We start from the raw sequence: 7,394 nt of genomic DNA, 5'->3' as shown, positions 1-7,394 counted from the left end.
ATGCCAACGTGGTGTCAGTGGCCATATCTGTTGTAGATTCGAATGTCGTTTCAGTAGTCATATCTGTCGTAGATTCGAATGTCGTTTCAGTAGTCATATCTGTCGTAGACGCCAATGTCGTGTCAGTGGCCATATCTGTCGTCGATTCGAATGTCGTTTCAGTAGTCATATCTGTCGTAGATGCCAACGTGGTGTCAGTGGCCATATCTGTTGTAGATTCCAATGTGGTTTCAGTAGTCTTATCTGTCGTAGATTCGAATGTGGTTTCAGCAGTCGTATCTGTCCCAGATGCCAATGTGGTGTCAGTGGCCATATCTGTTGTAGATTCCAATGTCGTTTCAGTAGTCATATCTGTTGTAGATTCAAATGTGGTGTCAGTGGCCATATCTGTTGTTGATTCGAATGTCGTTTCAGTAGTCATATCTGTCGTAGATGCCAATGTAGTGTCAGTGGCCATATCTGTTGTTGATTCGAATGTCGTTTCAGAAGTCATTTCTGTCGTAGACGCCAATGTCGTGTCAGTGGCCATATCTGTTGTTGATTCGAATGTCGTTTCAGTAGTCATATCTGTCGTAGATGCCAACGTGATGTCAGTGGCCATATCTGTTGTAGATTCCAATGTCGTTTCAGTAGTCTTATCTGTCGTAGATTCGAATGTGGTTTCAGCAGTCGTATCTGTCCCAGATGCCAATGTGGTGTCAGTGGCCATATTTGTTGTAGATTCCAATGTCGTTTCAGTAGTCTTATCTGTCATAGATTCGAATGTGGTTTCAGCAGTCGTATCTGTCGTAGATGCCAACGTGGTGTCAGTGGCCATATCTGTTGTAGATTCCAATGTCGTTTCAGTAGCCATATCTGTTGTAGATTCAAATGTCGTTTCTTTGGTCATATCTGTCGTAGGTGCCAATGTGGTGTCAGTGGCCGTATCTGTTGTTGATTCGAATGTCGTTTCAGTAGTCATATCTGTCGTAGATGCCAATGTGGTATCAGTGGCCATAGCTGTTGTAGATTCAAATGTCGTTTCACTAGTCATATCTGTCGTAGATGCCAACGTGGTGTCAGTGGCCATATCTGTTGTAGATTCGAATGTCGTTTCAGTAGTCATATCTGTCGTAGATGCCAATGTGGTTTCAGTGGCCGTATCTGTCGTAGATGCCAACGTGGTGTCAGTGGCCATATCTGTTGTAGATTCGAATGTCGTTTCAGTAGTCATATCTGTCGTAGATTCGAATGTCGTGTCAGTAGTCATATCTGTCGTAGACGCCAATGTCGTGTCAGTGGCCATATCTGTCGTTGATTCGAATGTCGTTTCAGTAGTCATATCTGTCGTAGATGCCAACGTGGTGTCAGTCGCCATATCTGTTGTAGATTCCAATGTGGTTTCAGTAGTCTTATCTGTCGTAGATTCGAATGTGGTTTCAGCAGTCGTATCTGTCCCTGATGCCAATGTGGTGTCAGTGGCCATATCTGTTGTAGATTCCAATGTCGTTTCAGTAGTCATATCTGTTGTAGATTCAAATGTGGTGTCAGTGGCCATATCTGTTGTTGATTCGAATGTCGTTTCAGTAGTCATATCTGTCGTAGATGCCAATGTAGTGTCAGTGGCCATATCTGTTGTTGATTCGAATGTCGTTTCAGAAGTAATTTCTGTCGTAGACGCCAATGTCGTGTCAGTGGCCATATCTGTTGTTGATTCGAATGTCGTTTCAGTAGTCATATCTGTCGTAGATGCCAACGTGATGTCAGTGGCCATATCTGTTGTAGATTCCAATGTCGTTTCAGTAGTCTTATCTGTCGTAGATTCGAATGTGGTTTCAGCAGTTGTATCTGTCCCAGATGCCAATGTGGTGTCAGTGGCCATATTTGTTGTAGATTCCAATGTCGTTTCAGTAGTCTTATCTGTCGTAGATTCGAATGTGGTTTCAGCAGTCGTATCTGTCGTAGATGCCAACGTGGTGTCAGTGGCCATATCTGTTGTAGATTCCAATGTCGTTTCAGTAACCATATCTGTTGTAGATGCCAACGTGGTGTCAGTCGCCATATCTGTTGTAGATTCCAATGTGGTTTCAGTAGTCTTATCTGTCGTAGATTCGAATGTGGTTTCAGCAGTCGTATCTGTCCCTGATGCCAATGTGGTGTCAGTGGCCATATCTGTTGTAGATTCCAATGTCGTTTCAGTAGTCATATCTGTTGTAGATTCAAATGTGGTGTCAGTGGCCATATCTGTTGTTGATTCGAATGTCGTTTCAGTAGTCATATCTGTCGTAGATGCCAATGTAGTGTCAGTGGCCATATCTGTTGTTGATTCGAATGTCGTTTCAGAAGTCATTTCTGTCGTAGACGCCAATGTCGTGTCAGTGGCCATATCTGTTGTTGATTCGAATGTCGTTTCAGTAGTCATATCTGTCGTAGATGCCAACGTGATGTCAGTGGCCATATCTGTTGTAGATTCCAATGTCGTTTCAGTAGTCTTATCTGTCGTAGATTCGAATGTGGTTTCAGCAGTTGTATCTGTCCCAGATGCCAATGTGGTGTCAGTGGCCATATTTGTTGTAGATTCCAATGTCGTTTCAGTAGTCTTATCTGTCGTAGATTCGAATGTGGTTTCAGCAGTCGTATCTGTCGTAGATGCCAACGTGGTGTCAGTGGCCATATCTGTTGTAGATTCCAATGTCGTTTCAGTAGCCATATCTGTTGTAGATTCAAATGTCGTTTCTTTGGCCATATCTGTCGTAGGTGCCAATGTGGTGTCAGTGGCCGTATCTGTTGTTGATTCGAATGTCGTTTCAGTAGTCATATCTGTCGTAGATGCCAATGTGGTATCAGTGGCCACAGCTGTTGTAGATTCAAATGTCGTTTCACTAGTCATATCTGTCGTAGATGCCAACGTGGTGTCAGTGGCCATATCTGTTGTAGATTCGAATGTCGTTTCAGTAGTCATATCTGTCGTAGATGCCAATGTGGTTTCAGTGGCCGTATCTGTCGTAGATGCCAACGTGGTGACAGTGGCCATATCTGTTGTAGATTCGAATGTCGTTTCAGTAGTCATATCTGTCGTAGATTCGAATGTCGTTTCAGTAGTCATATCTGTCGTAGACGCCAATGTCGTGTCAGTGGCCATATCTGTCGTTGATTCGAATGTCGTTTCAGTAGTCATATCTGTCGTAGATGCCAACGTGGTGTCAGTCGCCATATCTGTTGTAGATTCCAATGTGGTTTCAGAAGTCTTATCTGTCGTAGATTCGAATGTCGTTTCAGCAGTCGTATCTGTCCCAGATGCCAATGTGGTGTCAGTGGCCATATCTGTTGTAGATTCCAATGTCGTTTCAGTAGTCATATCTGTTGTAGATTCAAATGTGGTGTCAGTGGCCATATCTGTTGTTGATTCGAATGTCGTTTCAGTAGTCATATCTGTCGTAGATGCCAACGTGGTGTCAGTGGCCATATCTGTTGTAGATTCCAAAGTGGTTTCAGTAGTCTTATCTGTCGTAGATTCGAATGTGGTTTCAGCAGTCGTATCTGTCCCAGATGCCAATGTGGTGTCAGTGGCCATATCTGTTGTTGATTCGAATGTCGTTTCAGAAGTCATTTCTGTCGTAGACGCCAATGTCGTGTCAGTGGCCATATCTGTTGTTGATTCGAATGTCGTTTCAGTAGTCATATCTGTCGTAGATGCCAACGTGGTGTCAGTGGCCATATCTGTTGTAGATTCCAAAGTGGTTTCAGTAGTCTTATCTGTCGTAGATTCGAATGTGGTTTCAGCAGTCGTATCTGTCCCAGATGCCAATGTGGTGTCAGTGGCCATATCTGTTGTTGATTCGAATGTCGTTTCAGAAGTCATTTCTGTCGTAGACGCCAATGTCGTGTCAGTGGCCATATCTGTTGTTGATTCGAATGTCGTTTCAGTAGTCATATCTGTTGTAGATGCCAATGTGGTGTCAGTGGCCATATTTGTTGTAGATTCCAATGTCGTTTCAGTAGTCTTATCTGTCGTAGATTCGAATGTGGTTTCAGCAGTCGTATCTGTCGTAGATGCCAACGTGGTGTCAGTGGCCATATCTGTTGTAGATTCCAATGTCGTTTCAGTAACCATATCTGTTGTAGATGCCAACGTGGTGTCAGTCGCCATATCTGTTGTAGATTCCAATGTGGTTTCAGTAGTCTTATCTGTCGTAGATTCGAATGTGGTTTCAGCAGTCGTATCTGTCCCTGATGCCAATGTGGTGTCAGTGGCCATATCTGTTGTAGATTCCAATGTCGTTTCAGTAGTCATATCTGTTGTAGATTCAAATGTGGTGTCAGTGGCCATATCTGTTGTTGATTCGAATGTCGTTTCAGTAGTCATATCTGTCGTAGATGCCAATGTAGTGTCAGTGGCCATATCTGTTGTTGATTCGAATGTCGTTTCAGAAGTCATTTCTGTCGTAGACGCCAATGTCGTGTCAGTGGCCATATCTGTTGTTGATTCGAATGTCGTTTCAGTAGTCATATCTGTCGTAGATGCCAACGTGATGTCAGTGGCCATATCTGTTGTAGATTCCAATGTCGTTTCAGTAGTCTTATCTGTCGTAGATTCGAATGTGGTTTCAGCAGTTGTATCTGTCCCAGATGCCAATGTGGTGTCAGTGGCCATATTTGTTGTAGATTCCAATGTCGTTTCAGTAGTCTTATCTGTCGTAGATTCGAATGTGGTTTCAGCAGTCGTATCTGTCGTAGATGCCAACGTGGTGTCAGTGGCCATATCTGTTGTAGATTCCAATGTCGTTTCAGTAGCCATATCTGTTGTAGATTCAAATGTCGTTTCTTTGGCCATATCTGTCGTAGGTGCCAATGTGGTGTCAGTGGCCGTATCTGTTGTTGATTCGAATGTCGTTTCAGTAGTCATATCTGTCGTAGATGCCAATGTGGTATCAGTGGCCACAGCTGTTGTAGATTCAAATGTCGTTTCACTAGTCATATCTGTCGTAGATGCCAACGTGGTGTCAGTGGCCATATCTGTTGTAGATTCGAATGTCGTTTCAGTAGTCATATCTGTCGTAGATGCCAATGTGGTTTCAGTGGCCGTATCTGTCGTAGATGCCAACGTGGTGACAGTGGCCATATCTGTTGTAGATTCGAATGTCGTTTCAGTAGTCATATCTGTCGTAGATTCGAATGTCGTTTCAGTAGTCATATCTGTCGTAGACGCCAATGTCGTGTCAGTGGCCATATCTGTCGTTGATTCGAATGTCGTTTCAGTAGTCATATCTGTCGTAGATGCCAACGTGGTGTCAGTCGCCATATCTGTTGTAGATTCCAATGTGGTTTCAGAAGTCTTATCTGTCGTAGATTCGAATGTCGTTTCAGCAGTCGTATCTGTCCCAGATGCCAATGTGGTGTCAGTGGCCATATCTGTTGTAGATTCCAATGTCGTTTCAGTAGTCATATCTGTTGTAGATTCAAATGTGGTGTCAGTGGCCATATCTGTTGTTGATTCGAATGTCGTTTCAGTAGTCATATCTGTCGTAGATGCCAACGTGGTGTCAGTGGCCATATCTGTTGTAGATTCCAAAGTGGTTTCAGTAGTCTTATCTGTCGTAGATTCGAATGTGGTTTCAGCAGTCGTATCTGTCCCAGATGCCAATGTGGTGTCAGTGGCCATATCTGTTGTTGATTCGAATGTCGTTTCAGAAGTCATTTCTGTCGTAGACGCCAATGTCGTGTCAGTGGCCATATCTGTTGTTGATTCGAATGTCGTTTCAGTAGTCATATCTGTTGTAGATGCCAACGTGATGTCAGTGGCCATATCTGTTGTAGATTCCAATGTCGTTTCAGTAGTCTTATCTGTCGTAGATTCGAATGTGGTTTCAGCAGTCGTATCTGTCCCAGATGCCAATGTGGTGTCAGTGGCCATATTTGTTGTAGATTCCAATGTCGTTTCAGTAGTCTTATCTGTCGTAGATTCGAATGTGGTTTCAGCAGTCGTATCTGTCGTAGATGCCAACGTGGTGTCAGTGGCCATATTTGTTGAAGATTCGAATGTCGTTTCAGCAGTCATATCTGTCGTAGATTCCAATGTCGTTTCAGTAGTCTTATCTGTCGTAGATTCGAATGTGGTTTCAGCAGTCGTATCTGTCCCAGATGCCAATGTGGTGTCAGTGGCCATATTTGTTGTAGATTCCAATGTCGTTTCAGTAGTCTTATCTGTCGTAGATTCGAATGTGGTTTCAGCAGTCGTATCTGTCGTAGATGCCAACGTGGTGTCAGTGGCCATATTTGTTGAAGATTCGAATGTCGTTTCAGCAGTCATATCTGTCGTAGATTCCAATGTCGTTTCAGTAGTCTTATCTGTCGTAGATTCGAATGTGGTTTCAGCAGTCGTATCTGTCCCAGATGCCAATGTGGTGTCAGTGGCCATATTTGTTGTAGATTCCAATGTCGTTTCAGTAGTCTTATCTGTCGTAGATTCGAATGTGGTTTCAGCAGTCGTATCTGTCGTAGATGCCAACGTGGTGTCAGTGGCCATATTTGTTGAAGATTCGAATGTCGTTTCAGCAGTCATATCTGTCGTAGATTCCAATGTCGTTTCAGTAGTCTTATCTGTCGTAGATTCGAATGTGGTTTCAGCAGTCGTATCTGTCCCAGATGCCAATGTGGTGTCAGTGGCCATATTTGTTGTAGATTCCAATGTCGTTTCAGTAGTCTTATCTGTCGTAGATTCGAATGTGGTTTCAGCAGTCGTATCTGTCGTAGATGCCAACGTGGTGTCAGTGGCCATATTTGTTGAAGATTCGAATGTCGTTTCAGCAGTCATATCTGTCGTAGATTCAAATGTCGTTTCACTAGTCATATCTGTCGTAGTTGCCAACGTGATGTCAGTGGCCATATCTGTTGTAGATTGCAATGTCGTTTCAGTAGCCATATCTGTTGTAGATTCAAATGTCGTTTCTTTGGTCATATCTGTCGTAGATGCCAATGTGGTGTCAGTGGCCGTATCTGTTGTTGATTCGAATGTCGTTTCAGTAGTCATATCTGTCGTAGATGCCAATGTGGTATCAGTGGCCATAGCTGTTGTAGATTCGAATGTCGTTTCTGTAGCCATATCTGTTATAGATTCCAATGTGATGTCAGTAGCCATATCTGTCGTAGGTTCAAACGTAGTTTCGGTAGCTACTGTTTTTGGGTATTCAGGTAACGTTTCAGCCTCATCTGATGAACGTTCAAATCTACTTCTAGGTATCACTTGTATTTTGGGTTCAAAGATACTCTCAGTTGTCACATATTCAGTATTCTCAAGTTCAGTTGAATTCATTGTTTCAGTAGTAAGTTCAAATTTTGTGTCAGTAGTATATCCAGTTGTAGTTACAGGAAGAATATTTGTTAGTTCTACAGCTTCCTTCGATTTTGATGTATCC

The sequence above is a fragment of the Epargyreus clarus genome, unplaced genomic scaffold, assembly GCF_041222505.1.
Source record: "Epargyreus clarus isolate Ecla_fem2 unplaced genomic scaffold, WU_Ecla_fem_2.2 ptg000017l, whole genome shotgun sequence".
Taxonomy (NCBI): Eukaryota; Metazoa; Arthropoda; class Insecta; order Lepidoptera; family Hesperiidae; genus Epargyreus; species Epargyreus clarus.
Note: the sequence above shows the minus strand (reverse complement) of the source record.